At 41.6% G+C, this 17604-nt stretch overlaps 1 pseudogene; it reads left to right on the top strand.

Moving 5' to 3' along the window:
• The first annotated feature begins 6362 nt into the window (after positions 1-6362).
• Positions 6363-7761, top strand: LOC114024368 (annotated as a pseudogene).
• Positions 7762-17604: the final 9843 nt, after the last annotated feature.

Here is a 17604-nt window from a genome sequence, read left to right on the forward strand (position 1 = left end):
TCTTATGCCGACTTGTGATATACAGAAACTGAGATGGGGAAAGTCATGCTGTGGAAGGGATAACTGTATTGTCCTTTCCCTTGCCACCCCGGCCCATAGAGCCATTTTTTAAAGAATGAAATTTTTTGATATCTTTCATTTTTACATCTACACTGCCCAATATATTCTTCCCTCTTCCCTGAGAGCCATCTCTTTAATAAAGAATAAAAATCAACTGAACACATCAAAAAAGTCTGACATCGTATGTAGTATGCCACATCTGAAGTCCTCTGCCTCTACAGAGAAATGAAGGGAGGTACCTTGTGATGTTTCTTCTTTGGGGACTAGATTCATCGTCATAATTTTACAGCATTTGCTTTTGAATGTTTTATTATTGTTAGAAACCTATTGTTTAAAAAAAAAGTTAAGCAAAACTAATAGAGAAGGTAAGGTGTAAGACATAGAATCTAGAGCTGGAAGGGACCTTGGAGGGTATACCGTACCTATGTGACCTTGAACAAATGACTTACCTATTTAGTTCTCAGTTTGCTGGTCTTTAAAATGGAGGGGCTAGACTAGATGATTTTGAGGTTTTTTCCAAGTGTAACTATGATCTTATAATCTTTTCCACTGCTTGTTTTTCAAGTGAGAAAAGTGAAATCTAGAAAAATTGAATAAATAGTAAATGTTAAAGTAAATTGTCCAAGGTCAGTCAGGTGGTATAAATGGGATTCAAAGCTTAAATGGGCATTACTAGTATACATACACATATGCATATATGTATGTATGCATGTGCTATGTGTATTAGATATGTTAGATTATATATTAGATTGATAGATAGATAGATGATAGATAGATAGATAGATAGATAGATAGATAGATAGATAGATAGATAGACAGGGAGACCCTGCAAGATCAGTTATCATCTTGCAGTCACATCAACCCTGGAGCTTCTATCTTCTCAGGACCATCTCCACTCTCTCCATCACTGTTTGGAGAGGGTGCAGGGTGGAGAGCACCTAGATCCCCATAAATGGAGGTCAGGGCCCAGGCTACCCACCTCTTCATTTCCCATTTCCCATTTCCCATCCAGCTGTACTTTTCTGGACTTCATTAGGCCCCCAAGCTATACCCCCACCCCTACATGCATATACTTTCTGGCTTCTTTTTATGTGTTATCTTCTCCCATTGATTATGAGCTCCTTGAGGACAGGAACTGTCTTTTGCCTTTCTTTGTATCCTCAGTGCTTAGCATAGTGCCTGGTGCTTAATAAATGTTATTGGCTGCCTGGACAAACATGGAGGAAATAGACAATGACCTTGCCCACCAGACTTTTCCTGTTATCTAGATCTATTGAATAACAAATGAGAAATTATTAAATCCCCAAAGATACATCAGGGGATCAGACCTACAGAGCTCGGTGGGATTTCTTTAATAGAGATCAGCTTCAATGAGTTTGAGGGCACAGGATTCCCAATTAGGAATCACATAGTGAACCACACAGACTTTCTAGCACTAAGCTACAAAGGGAAGGGAAGGGGGATTGGGTCTCTGACAGAGACGTATAGTTCTCAGTAACCAGGAAATATAGTTCAAAAATAGAATTAAGCCTAAAGGCACCAGTTAGGTCAGAGCAACTCAGCTCCATGGTCCAAACTGTCAGTTAGCCAGCAAGTATTTATTAAGTGCTTACTGTGTGTCTGGCCCTGGCTAAGCCCTGGGATTGCTAAAAAAAGGCAAATACGGTCCCTGACCTCAAGGATCTCACGTTAAAATGGGAGATGACATGTAAATTACTAACTATGAACAAGATATATAACAGAGTAGATGGAAGATAATGTCAGAGGTGAAGTCCCTGGTAAGATGGTGGAGGGCGAGGAAGGGGAACCAGGGAAGGCTTTCTTCACACAATGGGATTTGAGTTGTCTTGAAGGAAGCCAGAAAACTAAGAGATATATTTTGCAGAGACTCTCCTTCTGGAGAGGAAAGTCCTTTCTTATCAAGGCTCTGAAAGAAATAGACAAATAGAAAGGATTTATCCTTAAAAATGCCCCCCCCACCCTCCAATTCCCAACCAAGTCCAATGACTTCTGTTTCCTAAAAGAGTTACTATAGAGAAAACTTAAGGGCTAAAATCAAAAGACCATGACAGAGTCTACTTATCCCCTATGAGAAAAAGTTAGCGCCCCAGCTGAGGTCAATAGCTGGAAGGCAAGAGAAACTCCAAAACTAGATACCCAGTGGAGCCACACTTAGAAGCAACCAACAGCAACTGTAGCCTTAATGGAGTAATACTAAGTAGACGCCTCAGGAGAGCAGAAGGAGCATCTTGACGACATCACCTGAAGACATACAATGTCAGAGACATGAGCAGCATCTCCCCATGCTCACGCTAAATGGATCCACCCCTCCAATTGATGGTATGTGTAGTGTAACAGTTGAAATAAGATAAACTGAGGCACAAAAGTCCTGAGCACTATAACTTATTGGTAAAGCGTGAATCTACCAATAAGTGGGAAGCTAAGATCCCCAATGAGGGGGACAGTTTTCTTTTATAGATTTTGGGGAGAACAAAACAAAGAACAGAACAGAGTAGGTGACATTATGGCATAACTGAGACTCAGGAAATGATGATCAGTTATAGAGCTAAGGCATGGGGAATACCATAATGGGTTGGAAGTTTGGTAACGGGTGGTTAGCAATGACCCCACTCCTTCTTCCCTATGACTAAGAGTCCACCTTGAAGATAGTAGTCCAGATATCTTGGACAACAAACCAGACATCCTTGAAGGATAGCTTGGTGATGTAAAGATATTAAACCCAACTCTCCTATATTCGCATGCATCCCTTAATGTTAGCAAAATTCCTTTAGGCAAAAATAAAATAGTGATTAGCAAGAGAACTGGATTTCTGAATCCAGCCCCAGCTAAGTGTCTGAACTAAATTCAGGGACAAAGAACCATGACTTACACAATTACAGGACCAAAGTCAATTAACCATAAATAAGACTGATAAGAAAATTGTATAAAATCAATATTGATCATTTCAGTATGCCCCCCAATGAGGACCATGTGCCTGAGATTATTAGAGGAAATATTCTATTGGTACTTATCTTACTGTGATACTTTATTGAATGCCTTTGAGTTAATGATGTCCTCTGGATGACTATGACATCATGGCGGCCCATGAGCCACAGTATTGAGTTGAAGCAGATACAAAGAGTAGCTTGAACCTGGAGTAGACTTGTCTCAGAGCCCATGCACAAGTTAAGGGGTGCCTCCAGGTGCTCCAAGTAAATAACAGAGTTTACTGCACAGATTTAAAGTCAGAAGACTTGAATTCTGATCCCAACTTCGGTACTTACTGCCTGTGTGATTTTAGGACAATTCTTAACCTGCCTCTTGGTCTCAGTTTCTTCATCTGTTAAAGGAGGGGGGAAGGAAAGGTGGATTATTGATTTCTAAGATCCCTCTCATTCTAAACCTAAGGTCTTCTGACTTGAGTTACCTATTGAGGAAACAAATTTACTTTGCTTAGAGGGAGAGCATTAATGTGCTCTCTGGACTTTTAGTTTCTGCAATTGTCAAAAGCATTGGAAACGAGCAAATCCTGAGAAAACACCTCATAACCACTTATTGGAAGAGGAAGAGGTAACGACGAAGGATCCGGAACCTCTATTCCAGCCAACTCAGCAAAACCACTCTCCAAGCCAAAGCAGAGTTAGAAGGGCTAGGCCTCGGGAGAAAAGACAAAAAACAAACAGGTAAGCGTCCTCTCCGAGAAGCGGCTTAGATGAAAGTTCTGAGCCTGGAAGGCAGCCTCCTCCTGAGCGGAGTGGCAAAGATTCAGAGCAGGATTAAGATCTGGGGTTGGCGGTGGATAAAGAGATCTGAAGAGTCCCAAGCAGCTGAGACCCAGAGGAAATTTACATAAGCCCCCTGAAAGTCCAGGGAACCGAGCCAGGGAGAGGCAGGAAGAAACACAGGCAAGAGAAAACATCTGTAACAAGCGGGCTTAGGAGGGGAAGGTGGAGGCGGAGGGGGGTGGGAAGAGGAGGGCCAGAATGGGGATAGGGGAGAGGCAAACACCTCCTCTTAGAAGGCTGGCAAAGGGCCTACAAAGCAAATCTGACTCCTTTAGGGATTTCTTTTATTGTTGCTTTTTTCCCCTCTGGGCTGAAGTCCTTTGATGGAATTCTCTGTGTGAAAAGGAAGTGGAAATGCATATGAGAAACCTTTTTTTTTTTTTTAAGCCTTGGGGAAAATAGATAAAGCTCTCTTGGAGCTGGAATCAGGAAACTAAAACCAAGAAAGCAGGATGGAAGAGAGTCAGGATTAAAGGGAGATAGATGCTGGTGGCTCAAAACCTTAAGGTAAAGACCTCTGGGACCAAGATCTCCCCAATCCCCCAAAGAGTCCTGATCACAAATGACATATTCCTCATCACTAGCATGTTTCCTGTTCGGTTGACACAGTAGGATTAAGCCTCTGCGTCCTGGCTCTGAGAAATGAACAGCTGGGACAATGGAGAATGGTTAGGGTTATTTGAAAAAAAAACCCATTTTATAAAAATCTGTGAATTTTTTAGCCCTCCATCAATGCAGATCACTACTCATTGATACCTTCTCATCCAGTGCTATTCTTGTCCCTAAGCTCCCATTGAGGGCCTACCCAACGTACTAGACCCCTTTTGTTAAGTCTTAGTTTTATATGGTTACCAGGTTACCTGGCTGTTATCCCTTAGAGTGGGGCGGGTGGGCTGCTGGAGCTAGCTCTAATAGGCTTGCAAAAGCCGATTATTAAATTTTCAGTGTGAGCATTTATACCTCAGAAGTCAGGGCTTGGTTTATTGTTTTGTTGACTGCCTAGACTTAAAGATGTTTAAAAAATACAGAACCAACTTTAAAAAGTGTACACCCCCAAGCTAACACATCCCCTATATTGCTCTAAAATCCTTGCTTGAGCTCAGCAGACTGCAGTGGAAGGCTTAAGGAGTGAAGCCATCACCAGATGGGAACCTGGTGGCTGGAGACTAATAATAATAATAATAACAACAATAATAACCATAATAACAATATAGGGTTTTTGGGTTTGCAAAGTGCTTTACACCCATTATCTCATTTCATCCTGGTAATACCCTTGTCTTACAAAGCTTCACAGTTGGCCCACCTCCTTTTCTGATTGCTAATTTCTTTGAAATTTTAATAATAAGAATAATAATAATAACTAACCTTTATATAGGGATTTAAGGTTTTCTAAGCACATTACAAATATTCTCATTTAATCTTCACAACTCCAAGAGGCAAGTGCTATTATTATCTCCATTTTACAGATGAGGAAATTGAGGCAGCCAGCACTTAAGTGATCTGCCCATCTTCACACAGTGTCTGAGGCCAGATTTGAACTCATCTTCTTGACTCCAGGTCTGGTACCCTCTCCACTGCACCATGTACCTGCCAATTCTTGAACCCATACCTTCAGTTGTAATATATAGAGGACCTGAGTTCACAGCCTGCCTTGGCACTCACTGCCTAGATGATCTTGGCCCTGGCCCTCAGAAAGATAAAGGCTTCTAAGTTCCCTTTCAGCTCAAAAATCTATGATACCTCGGTCACTGGCACACACCATTTTCATAGGATCATAGGTCTAAGGGAGAGAGTAAGAGGCCGTCAAGTTTAACCCCATTTTACAGTTGAGAAAACTGAGGGACAGAAAGACCTAATCCCATAGTTAGTGTTGGAGGCAAGATTTAAACTCAGGAAATCTGACCCCAGAGCTAGTATCACAATTCTTTGAGAGGTCTGGGCATTCCATATATTGAAGAAAGTATCCTGGAATTTTGCAAATGCAAAAATAAAGTTTTACCAAAATCAAAATGTTAAAAATCACCAGCAACTATAACAGAACCCATTGGTAAGCATTAATCAGGTAATTGCCAACTCTGGGGATGGAGGAAGGGATCTGCTGGAAAGGTGAGAGAGATAGGAAAGTAGGACCACGATGGCAGAGAAGGGGGAAGCAAGCAGTACAGGGAGCTCTCTCCCTGTCAAAAAACTCCTCCCAAAAAGCACCACACCAAATCCTGATGGGGAAATCCAGAAAAAGTCAACAGTGAGTCATTGTCCCACCAATGTTAGCACAGGGAGACAGGGAGGTCTGTGGACAATGACGATGAGATGAGGCCAGGAGCACTCTGCACTTTGGATATTCCGGCGCCAAGGAGAGGCTGCCAAAGGGGTTGAGGAGGCCCCAGACCTATATCGGGGCACTATAATGGGGACAGGTGCCGACTGGCCGCTTTGTTACTCACTTCCCAGGTCTGAGTGGATGGAGAAGGGGACCTGCCCACAGGGTCGTATTTCAGGGTATGGAAGCATTGGGTCATGTACCAAGGGAGGAGTAAGTTCAGAAGCAAACAGCAATGGTATGGCTAAGACTCCATCGAGGTCTAGGAGAAGAGTGAGGTTCGTAGCAAAGACAACAGATTATAAAACAAGTCAAGGAGAAAAAAGTTTAAGAATCATCTATATGCCATGATATATCTGGGTCAAAGGCTATGCACAGATGAATAACTTTTGGGGCATAGTTCTAAATTGCTTTGCAAAATGTCTGAACCACTTCATAGCTCCACCAGGAATGGACCTGTTTTTCCACAACCTCTCCAACTTTTCTCATTTTCCTTTTTTTTTTTTTAATCTTTACTATTCTGATGGATGAGAGAGAACCTCAAATTTGCATTAATTTCCACTTCCCTAATTATTAGAAACTTTATCATATGGTTGATGATAGCTTAGATTCTTCCTTTGAAAATTGTCTGTTCTTGTCCTTCAACCTTTCACCTATTAGGAAATAGCTCTTAATCTTATAAATTTGCATCAGTTCCTTATTTATCCTGGATTTGAGACCACTTTCAGAGAAATTTGCTGGAAAAATTCCGCCCCCCCCCCCCAGTTACCTGTTTCTTTTCTAATTTTAACTATATTAGTTGTTTTTACAAAAGCTTACATTTTATATAATAGAAGTAAGTCTATTTTCTCTTGTTTGATTTTCTCTATCACTTATTTGGTCATGAATTCTTCCCCTATCCATAGATCTAAAAGGCAATTTCTTTCTTGTTCTTCTAATTTAATTATGATGTGACATTTTATATCTAGGGATCCATTTGGAGCAAATCTTGGCATATAGTGTGAGGTGTTGATAGAAACCTAATTTCTGCCAGACTGTTGTTTAGGTTTCCCATCAATCTTTGTCAGGTAGCAAATATTCATGCAGGCCCTTTAAAAAAAAAATTCAAATAGGAATGAAAAATGGCCCCGAGTGGGGACCGAGTCTGTGCTGTTCATATGCCTGGGTAATATTTGTTGCTCACTGATAGCAGAAGCATTTTTTAGTAAACTTGTAAATGATCAAAATATTTCAGATAAGTGGAAGTTAGACAGCGAAGCAATATCTACATGTGAAATAAGAAACCGTCCTGATTATTATCGAAGGCAGACTCTGATGAAGAAATATGGCATTACCATGAATCATATTTCCAGGCAGATTACTAAAGATTTCCTCACCTTTGATTATGTAGTGTATATAGATGAAAGCAATCTGAGAGATTTGAATAGAAAAGTTAATCAAGTCAAAAACTTCAAAGCTAAAATTGAACTTCTTGGAAGCTACAAGCCACAGAAACTTCTTTTTGAAGAGCCATGATATGGACAACACTTCAACTTTGAGACTGTATGTGAGCAATGTGAGAGGCATTGTAAAGCATTTTTGGAAAATTGTCATTAAAGCTCACACCTATTTATTGCTAAAGGCCAACAATGATTGATCTCAATTTTAAAATCATGCATGCACATCAGCTGATGTGTCATTAAAGTGTAATGATGTGCTGTAAAAAATTATACATTTTTAAAAATGTTACCTTTATTTCTAAATATATCTCTCCCCCCTTTTCCTTCCCTTGCATGGATCCTTCCCTTGTAACTTAGAAAAAGGAAAAAAAAAATCCATTCAGCAAAAATAACAAACAGCTTACGTAGTATTCAATACCCATACTCCCTCATGTCTACAAAGAAGGGAGGAAGTTGATTTTCTCAATATTCTTCAGGGCTGGGCTTATTCATTATAATTATATAGCATTCAATTTATAGTTTTTCACCCTTTCTGTTTATATTTTGCTTTTTCTGTTATCATATAACTGCATTATATCTTACCATTGGTTTTGAGAATTTACAAATGTCAAATTCCTGAAAATCTCACCATCTTCATTTTCCCGCTCTAATCAATGACTGATCATATTTTAACAGATCTCCAGCAATGGGAATGTCACTGATTTTGAAACCAAAAAGTTCTGTCCTCAGTCTAACAAAGCTCTCCTAATGTGTTTTGATCCTATTTCCTCTGGTTTCCATCTCTTCAGAGATGGAGAGAAGCCAGACGGCTAACACTTCTCAAAATAATCCTCCATATATTTGAAGACATTTGTTAAGTTAGTCCTGTTCTGGGATAAACAAATAGAACTTTCTTAACCTTTCTTAGAGGCTTTATTTTCCATATCCTTCATCATTTCTGTTGCTTTTCTCTGACTCTTTTCCAGTTCCTTGTTATCCTTCTGAAAACTCAGAGGCCTAAACTGGACTTGACACTAATTGTGGCCTAAAAAGTACAAACTTTAGAAAAGTGATAGTTTCCTAGCTCTTGTGACATATACTTGACAATATATTCCTACTGAAGGATCTCATTAACGCTGAATTTGTGATGTTAAGACAGTATCTAGATTAAAATGAACAGAATAAAAGTAAATAAGGTTGTAGGATATAATAAAAAACTCATTGGATGTGGAATCAGGAGCCTTGAGGTTCTAATCCCACTTCCATGCCTCCTTCCCCTGAAACATGAGTCAGGCCAATTTTTCTCTAAAAGGTGGCAAAGCTGTCCCCCAGGACTCGATTGGCCCAAAGACCAAGGCTCAAGTTATGTTTCCCTTAAATAGCTTTCTGATCATTTCTGGCCGTATTGATGTGGCTTCCTGGTCACTTAAGGGCATAAAAAGGCCCACCCATGTGGAACTGGGTCCCTTCAGGCTTGCCAGATGGCCCAAAGCCATGTGAATCACCACCTCCAGTCTTGATGACCAGACATGTTTCCATATGGAGACAGGGATTACATTTACTCAAGTTAAGTGTTAGGGAATCCTTATAGAAGATAATTTCTATGCTATGGCTAATTAACCTTCTTTTGTTAACTGTAGAATGCCCTAGGAGTGCCTCATTTCATTCCAACATTGAACCTGAATTAACAGGGTACGCGCCTGAGTCAGACTCACTTCTAACATTTGGCATAATCAGTAATTGGGACAAAGACTAGCTCAAGAGAGGTTAGATCCCACCTTCTGGGTGGAATCCCACCAGAATAGCTTTAGCTATCAGTCTCCAACACCATACAACCATATTGGACAGTTGTACATACAGTTATACACACAGCTCACATTGTGGTCTAAGTGGGGCAAGGTTGCTACACAAAGAGAGGGCAAGGTGATTGGATTGCCACAGTCAAACATGCTGAAACTTGACTCTAGCATAGCGATGTCATTTTGGTCCTCTTCGAGAAAGAAGGACAACAGCACTCCATGGCAAGAGCCCTTATTGTGATTTATAGAGTTCTTTCAACGGAACAGAGAGCAAGCCTCCACTGTCATGGTACACGTAGCCCTATGGCAAGAAAACCCTGGATTTATCTTCTTACTGCTCCCAGGAGGAGGGTGATTTCTTCCACTGAGAAAGGAGGGAGTGGATGGGCTTTCATCACCAAGGACTTGAACCTAATAAGTCATTGGAGCAATAATTATAGAGAGTGCGGTCTAATAGAAGCCAAGGCAGAGACTCTCTCACCCAGTCTTCCATTGGCTCTGAGGACTGTGGTAAGGCCAGTTGAATCAATTACATGCTCTACCTGGAAACTGACCTTTGTCCCCTTTTAGATGCCTAAAATGGAGAGTTTACGTGTATCTGGCCCCATAAAGATGAGTTCCTGTTACAGCCTCCTCCCTGTGGAAGTCTTCAGGACAGAGGCTGAAGTTTCTAAAGGAAATAGTCTATGACCAGACTAGCTCAGGAGTGGTTATATCCCACCTTCTGGGTGGAACCCTACCAGAATAGCTTTAGCTATTAGTCCTACCCACCATACAATCATACATGTTTGGGCTGATCAGTTGGTGAAATTGGAGCAGGAGATTGGAGCAACAGTGCCTTGGGCTTTCAGAGCAAATAAGCACTCTGGGAATAGTGGTGGGGAGAGGCACAGAGCCTGTTGTTCTGTTGGTTGGGAAGTGGGTGATGACACCCTCTCCCTTAGATATGACTTCTGAAACACAAGGTCGATAAAGTACTTGATGGCCAACTGTAAAACTCTACTGTGAAATCCAAGATAATAGGAGCCCTTTTGTCCTGTTTAAACCAAAACAGCTAGGTGGCACTGCAGTGGATAGAGTGCCAGGCCTGGAGTCAGGAAGACTCATCTTCATGAGTTCAAATATGGCCTCAGACACATAATAGCTGTGTGACCCTGGGCAAGTCATTTGCCTCAGTTTGCCTCATCTGTAAAATGAGCTGGAGAAAGAAATGACAAACCACTCCAGTATCTCTGCCAAGAAAACCCCCCAAAAAGGGGTCAGACATAACTGAACAACAAGGTATAATAGAGCCTAGGGCATCTCCTAAAGCCTCAGTCCCGTTTGGATCATACAAAGGAGATTATGGAGGGCAGACCAGGGAGGAAAGGGATATTCTGAGCTCTGAATAGTCAGTATTTTTGCAAGTTGCAGTCAGCAAATTCTCTATAGGTTTTTGTGGGTGGGGCCAAATGGAAACACTTCATCCCATATACACACCAAACAATATAGAATCCCCAGGGGAGTGAAGAATATTTCTTCTCTAGTGGTGGAAATGAAGGAAACTGGAACACTCCTTATGCCAAGTCCTCCTGGCTCAGGCCCAAGGTGAATGGTATGGGATTATCTACCTTATCTATGTTGTTTTTTTTCTCTTTTCCTGTAGCTGACTAGTTAGGAGCAGATTGTCCTCCCCAGGGAAGAATGCCTAATCTACACTCACCATACTTCCCTGGGGCTACTGGAACCCCTTCTCATCCTGTCACATTAAAGCCTTTCACCACCTGATTCTAACCCATCTTTCCAGGCCTGTTCCTTATTACTTGATATATTTTTCATTCCAGTCAAATTGGCCTACTTACTATTTCTTATATATAATATTCTACCTCCCGGGTCCTTGCCTTTGCAGAGGCTGTCTGTCATGCCTGTGTAGCATTGAAGGGAGACCCTCCCATGTGAAAGGAATATATGGGGAATATATCCCACATTATGGTGGGCAGACCTGAGGAAGGCTTCCCTTCATAAGCATATTGCAATAGCGCACTACATCAATGACATAATGCTGACCGGGTCTGATAAAGCCATGTTGTCATCGGTGCTAGACTGGATGGTGGCCCATATGAAGGAGAAGGCGCCTCTCTCCTGATCGATGAGCTCCTGCTCTTTATATGTACTCTTAATCCCTTCTCTCCCATCTCCTGAAGATTGACTCTGCTATCAGCCCTCTCTCTAATCCTTAATCTCTCCTTATCTACTATCTCTATCCCTACTGTTTAGGATTACACTCCATGCCTACCCCATCCTTAAAATCCTTTCACTTGATCTGACCATCCCCACTAGCTTCTAGTCAATATCTCTCCCCTCTTTATTAAATATACTCCTTGAGAAAGGCACTTATACTCAATATTTCCACTTCATCTCCTCTCATTCTCTTCCAAACCCTCTGTAATTTGACTTCTCACCACATCATTCAATTGAAATTTCCCTCTGAAGTTGCCAATGATTTCTTAATCGCCGAATTTAACGGCCTTTTCTTATTCCTCATCCTTCTCCATTTCTCTGAAGCTTTTGGTATTGTAACCAACTTCTCTCTTCCCCAGGTTTTCATGACGTTGTTTTTTTCTGGTTCTTTTCCAACTTATTTGACCATGCCTCAGTCTCCTTGCAGGACCACCAGCCATATCACATTCCCCAACAAAATACTGTCCTGGGCCTCTTCTCTTTTCCCTCTCTCTCACTCAGCAATCTCATTAGCTCCTGTAGGCTCAATTGTCATACCTTTGTGGATGATCCCCAGATCTGTATATCTGGTCCTGAGCTCAAATCTCTCTCCTGAGCTTCAGTCCTACATCAACAACTGCCTTTTGTACATTTTGAATTCCATAGGCGTCTCAAACTCAACCTGTCCAAAACAAAACTCATTTGCTTTACCCCCAAACCCACCCCTCAATCCACCTTCCCTATTACTGTTGATGGCACTCCCTCCCTCCCCACACTTTTTAGGTGGGATCTAGGTGTAGATCCAATAAAGGAGACTGAGACGGAACCGATAGACAGGTAAGAGGAGAGAAGGTGGGAGGGAAAGGAGAGGGATTTTTGTTTATTGAAAAATAGTTAATTTTTTAAGTCAGAAGATTCTGTTCCCAACTTTTAAAAAATATACAGGGAGTTCTTACAAGTGACACACTTACATCATTTTCAGCAAACCAGGGAAGAGACAGTTAAGTGTACAAAAGGAGAAGACGGTTAAAAGTGTCAAATACTTCACAGAGGTCAAGAAAACTCAGGATTGAGATGTAATGGAGAATTGGCCAATCAGTCAGTTATACAAACGGGTTGCTTGGCTGACATACTCCTCACGGTGACTTTGGAGCATGCTCTGGCTCTGGTCTGCTAATCAGGTGGTCAAGAGAAGCCTCTTTGGTTGGCTGTCTAACCCAAACTGGGTGTCCATTTGAAAGGCCATGACCCCTTCCTTCTCTTGTTTCGTCTTCTGCCCACCTTGTGGTATTTCATAGAGAGAAGAGAGCCAAAGCCAGAAGAGCAGAGGCCTTGGTGCAGCTAGAACCCATACTAACTCTTCGTCAGACGGATTGTTCAATCCGTCTGAGCATTTTCGCCTCAAAAATGGCAATGGCTACAATTCAAGACTTAAATTATTATTTTGTTGACTATCCAGACTTAAGAAAGTGTTACTAATGCAAATTAAACTTAAAAGTGTGTGAATGCTTTTTTTTTTTTTTTAGTAGAGCCCAGTTATTCAAATTATCAACATACCCTTGAATTGCTCTATAAACATTTCTTCATCTCTGCAGGCATGCAGTAAAAGGCCCCTGGTCTACAGGGTTGTTGTGAAGATCAAATGAGATAATATTTATAAAGTGCTTAGCACAATGCCTGGCACATAGTAGGAGCTCTATAAATGCCTTTTCCTTTCCAACCCCTCAGCAGTACACCTACAACCTGAAGGGAAGACATAGCTGGCCTTGATCTGGGATAGTGAGACCGTCACTCTGCCAGCAGCTTGCCATAGAGAAAAGGTTAGATTTGGTAACTAAGAGGTCATTGGTGACATTTAAGAGAGCAGCTTCAGTTAAAAGAGCAGCCAAAGATAATGAATTGAGAAGATAGGTGATGGGAAAGATGGTGTTGCCCTCTGGGGAAATAGACAAGGGCAGCTGAGGACTAGGTTTTTGGAAAGATAGTGTAATCAGATATGCACTACATGTTATAACCCATCCATATCTACTCATCCTGAGTTATTAGTTCACTCCTTCCCACTGAAAAATGGAATATCGGGGTGCCTACTGCTGCCTTGGGGCACAGAGTCAGCCCACTGAGGGAGACCTAAAGTAAGTTTGAGGTGATCTGAGGGGCAGAGTTTGGGGACTTGCTGGATTTTGCAGCAGCAGACCACAGTGAGGATTTATCTACCCCAAGAGGTTGACCCAAGGGAGGCCAGAGGTGGGAGGAGGCAGAATGAGAGACTGCTGAGCAATGATGGATGAAGGGAGTGATGTAGATGGTTATGGTGGAAAACAAAAATTTAATTGCAAAACAAACTAGGACTAAGGCTTTCAGTAGCCAGGGACCCAGAAGCTCAGTTTTGCACAGTTAATATACGATTTGGAGGGAGTAGAAAACAGGAAACACGGGATTATAGGGATTGAGACATCTGGTTTCTCACTGGTGGAGGAGGGTTGGGGGATACTGCGATATGAGGGAGAAGAGATATTCTTGTGACATTCTATAGGTCAGGTGACAGTGGGGAGGGGAAGTACTCTTGTGAAAACTCCTAAATCAGGTGATTTACATGGAGTTGGAACTTCACAAAATGGTGGAAAAAATCAAAATGGAGTCACTAATGCTAATTTTAATGTAACAAGTTGTATTGAAGACAAACCTGTGATTGGATAGCTTAGCGAGGTTGGAATATGATCCATCTTCCCACTCTCTAATTTGTCTGTCACATTCCCCTTGGGGTCATGCTATGCTTTCCTCCCCACCCCCAGGGGGTTATGGCCCCTTTGGACACCATTGAGCACCCCTATGGGGTTCTCATTTACTCTTGTCTCCTGGTGAAGAAGGAAGAGCAGTTAAGTGGCTGTAATCATCCTCTGATATAACCATGCTTACCAGGGAAGCCTTTTCAAGACTCTGTCCCCATAATCATCGGCTTTCCAGACAAAACCTTTACCTATTTTTGTTTTCTTTTATTTGAATAGAAGTATAGGTTCTTGCTTTCCTCCTGATCTATAGCTTAGCTGGGTATTGGTGAAATAAAATTTATATTCAATTGTTTCTATAGCAACCACCTCAGATCCAGCTGCTCTCTGATACTGACAGATTTGCCTCTCCTCTCTCAGCTGTCCCCCACGCCATCCGGCCTCATCTTCATCTCTTAGCTTCTCTGGCTTACTTCAAGAAACTCAGCTCAAGTCCCCCATTTCTTCAGGTTGTCTTTCTTGGTCTCTCCACGTGATAGGGACAATATCTTCTGTTCCCCCTCCCCCATATAAATTAGGCTGAATTTTCCCTAAAAGGTTATAAATCTGGGACTTGACTGAAAGGAAGTGGGGAGACTGGAAGACAAACCATACCTCTATGGAGGCAATTTCCTAGGTGGCTTCCTGGTCGCCTAAAGATGCATAGACCTATCCACATGAGGTCAGGACCCTTCAGATTTGGTGGTGAAAAACAGGAAACCCAGGATCACAAGGACTAGGGCATCTGGTTTTGATGGGGTGGTGATACCTGGACCCCAAAAGGCAAAGATCACATCTCTCGTGTCAGCACCCCTAACCCGCATCAGTTTCTCACTGGTGGTGTGAGGTCATGAGACACTGAGGTGAGAGGGAGAGAGGTGGTCTGTCCTCTATAATAAGGGCAAGTAAACCTTCTATTGTTAACTGTTCAATGACCTACAGGTGCCTCATTTTATCCCCAGAAAGAATTTGCACTGACAAGTCAGACCTTCTCTTTACACCCCAGCCGCTAATGCCTTCTCCTCCCAGGTTTACTTTCCTTCTACTCTCATGTGTATCTTACTTGTACTTAGTTATTTTTATGTTTGTTTCTCCCGTTAGATACCGGGCAAGACCCCTTGTTTTTGCCTTTCTTTCTATGCCTAGAGCTTAACACAGCTCTTGGCACATGGTAAGCCCTTAATAAATGCTTAATGACTTTTGAAAGACGGATTCAGGCTGCCTTCTTTTAAAGGCTCTAGGGCATTTCCAGCTACAACTGTTTAAAGATAGTGTACTATATTTTATGCCAATTTAAGGGACTTTGAAAGGCAATTTTAACGGCATGATTTCCACATTAAATGCTGATTTTTAGAATCAAACTCTGGTAAGATGCAACCCTCCTGTACACACTAACTTCAGTTACATAAATAAAGAAAACATTAAACAGCAGTAAAAGTCACATTAAATACATAAGATGACTCTATTACTGCCTTGTTAAAGTAATACAGACATGAACTTTTTAAACAATTGGAAAATAACATAGATACAAAATCACATACGTACAATAGCACCCAATCACGTTTTGGGCATAGAAAATAACAACATAAGTAGGTGGCCCAAGCCTGCCATTTCAGCACACATATGTAGATGCATAATGTGGCTGCCAGCTCTTTCATTCCTGGTAAACAGTAAAGCATTCACATCACTGGAGATAAGCAACCCAAACAATAGAGCATTTTCAAATGAGATAAAAGCAGAGGAAACTAACAATGACTTACAGAACTCTGTTAAAATGCTGCCAAGGAGACCGCAAGATTAATTGGAACTCATTCAGGAAACTCTAGCCATTCACATACTCATCTATTAGGACGCAGAGTCAGATTTTCCCCATATCTTGAAATTGGCCAAGTGGAAATTGAGTAGCAGACAGGGATGGTTGCAAAACATAGGGTTGACACTTGACAAAATTGTGTCAAGTGCCATACCAAGTTTCCAGTCACTTCCACTTCCTCAACACACACACACACACACACACACACAATCAATCAATCACTCAATCGATACTCTCCTGCTGTCCTTATTGATAAAAGAAGGGCATCCAATGATCATATTGTACTTCTCTATATTCTACTATTAAGGGATGGAGGAAATAAGCGTTTATATGGTATGGTACCTACTACATGTCATAGCACTTTTTATCGATATTACTTCATTGATCCTCAAAGCAACCCTGTGAGGATTTTGCCCATTTTACAGATGAGGAAACTGAGGCAAACAGATTTTTTTTTTAAGTGACTTGCCCAGGGTCACACAACAAATAAAAGTGTGAGGACAGATTTGAACTCATGCCTTCTTGACTCTAGACCAGCACTCTATCCACTGTACCACCAGCTGCTTCTCTCTAGAGAGGCATATGATTTAAAAGGGATTGCCTAACCCAAAAGACTAACTTTCCATTGCAGCCAGGGAGGGAGCTATCTGGAGGAAAAGGGTTCTCTAGAGCAATCCTACAAGAGACCCCCCCAAGCTATATGCTATAATGCTTTCAATATGAAAGTGTAAGATACAGTGAAGGGCAAAATTTTGCCCCACCCCTCTCCCCCCAACCAGGCACATTCTACCTTCAACACTTAGTCAGCAATCCTTTATTAAGCACCTACTACGTGCCAAACACTATTTTGGGTGCTGGAGATACTAAAATAAATCTGCCTTTAAGGAGCCTATGTTCTATCAGAGAAAACTATGCACACATATAGGTATCTATATAAAAAAAGTAATGGGCACTTGGTTCAGGAGTAGGGCACTCTCTCCTCCTAAGAGGACTTAGCATGGGGCTTTCATGCTGATGCAGAGGGAGCCTGACCCCGCTGAATTGGGAACCAGGGTCTTCTCACACTCTGGCTCATTATACCCTCCCCTTTGCATCCTGGGAAAAATTCCTTATAGTTAGGTTTGGTTCATATCTAGAATCTTCCCCAAAGACATTAACATGATCACTTCTAGAAATATCCCTCAATGTCCAAAATAGAATAGGTATAAGGCAGCTATTTCCTCTAACACCAAAAAAGATTTGCTTAAACCACAAGAATCCTGAGTACATATAGCAAATTCTTAAAACCTAGTGTAGTCACTCATCCCTCTGGTTATACTGGGGTGGGGTTGGAGGGATGGGCAGTGAGTGACACCTAAAACTTGAAATACTTGTCTGGTCAGTAAGATAAGGCCACATAAAAACATAAAATAATAGTCATCATTGAGATAAGGCTACAATCAAAT

This window comes from Vombatus ursinus, unplaced genomic scaffold, assembly GCF_900497805.2.
Source record: "Vombatus ursinus unplaced genomic scaffold, bare-nosed wombat genome assembly UNPS02014821.1, whole genome shotgun sequence".
NCBI lineage: Eukaryota > Metazoa > Chordata > Mammalia > Diprotodontia > Vombatidae > Vombatus > Vombatus ursinus.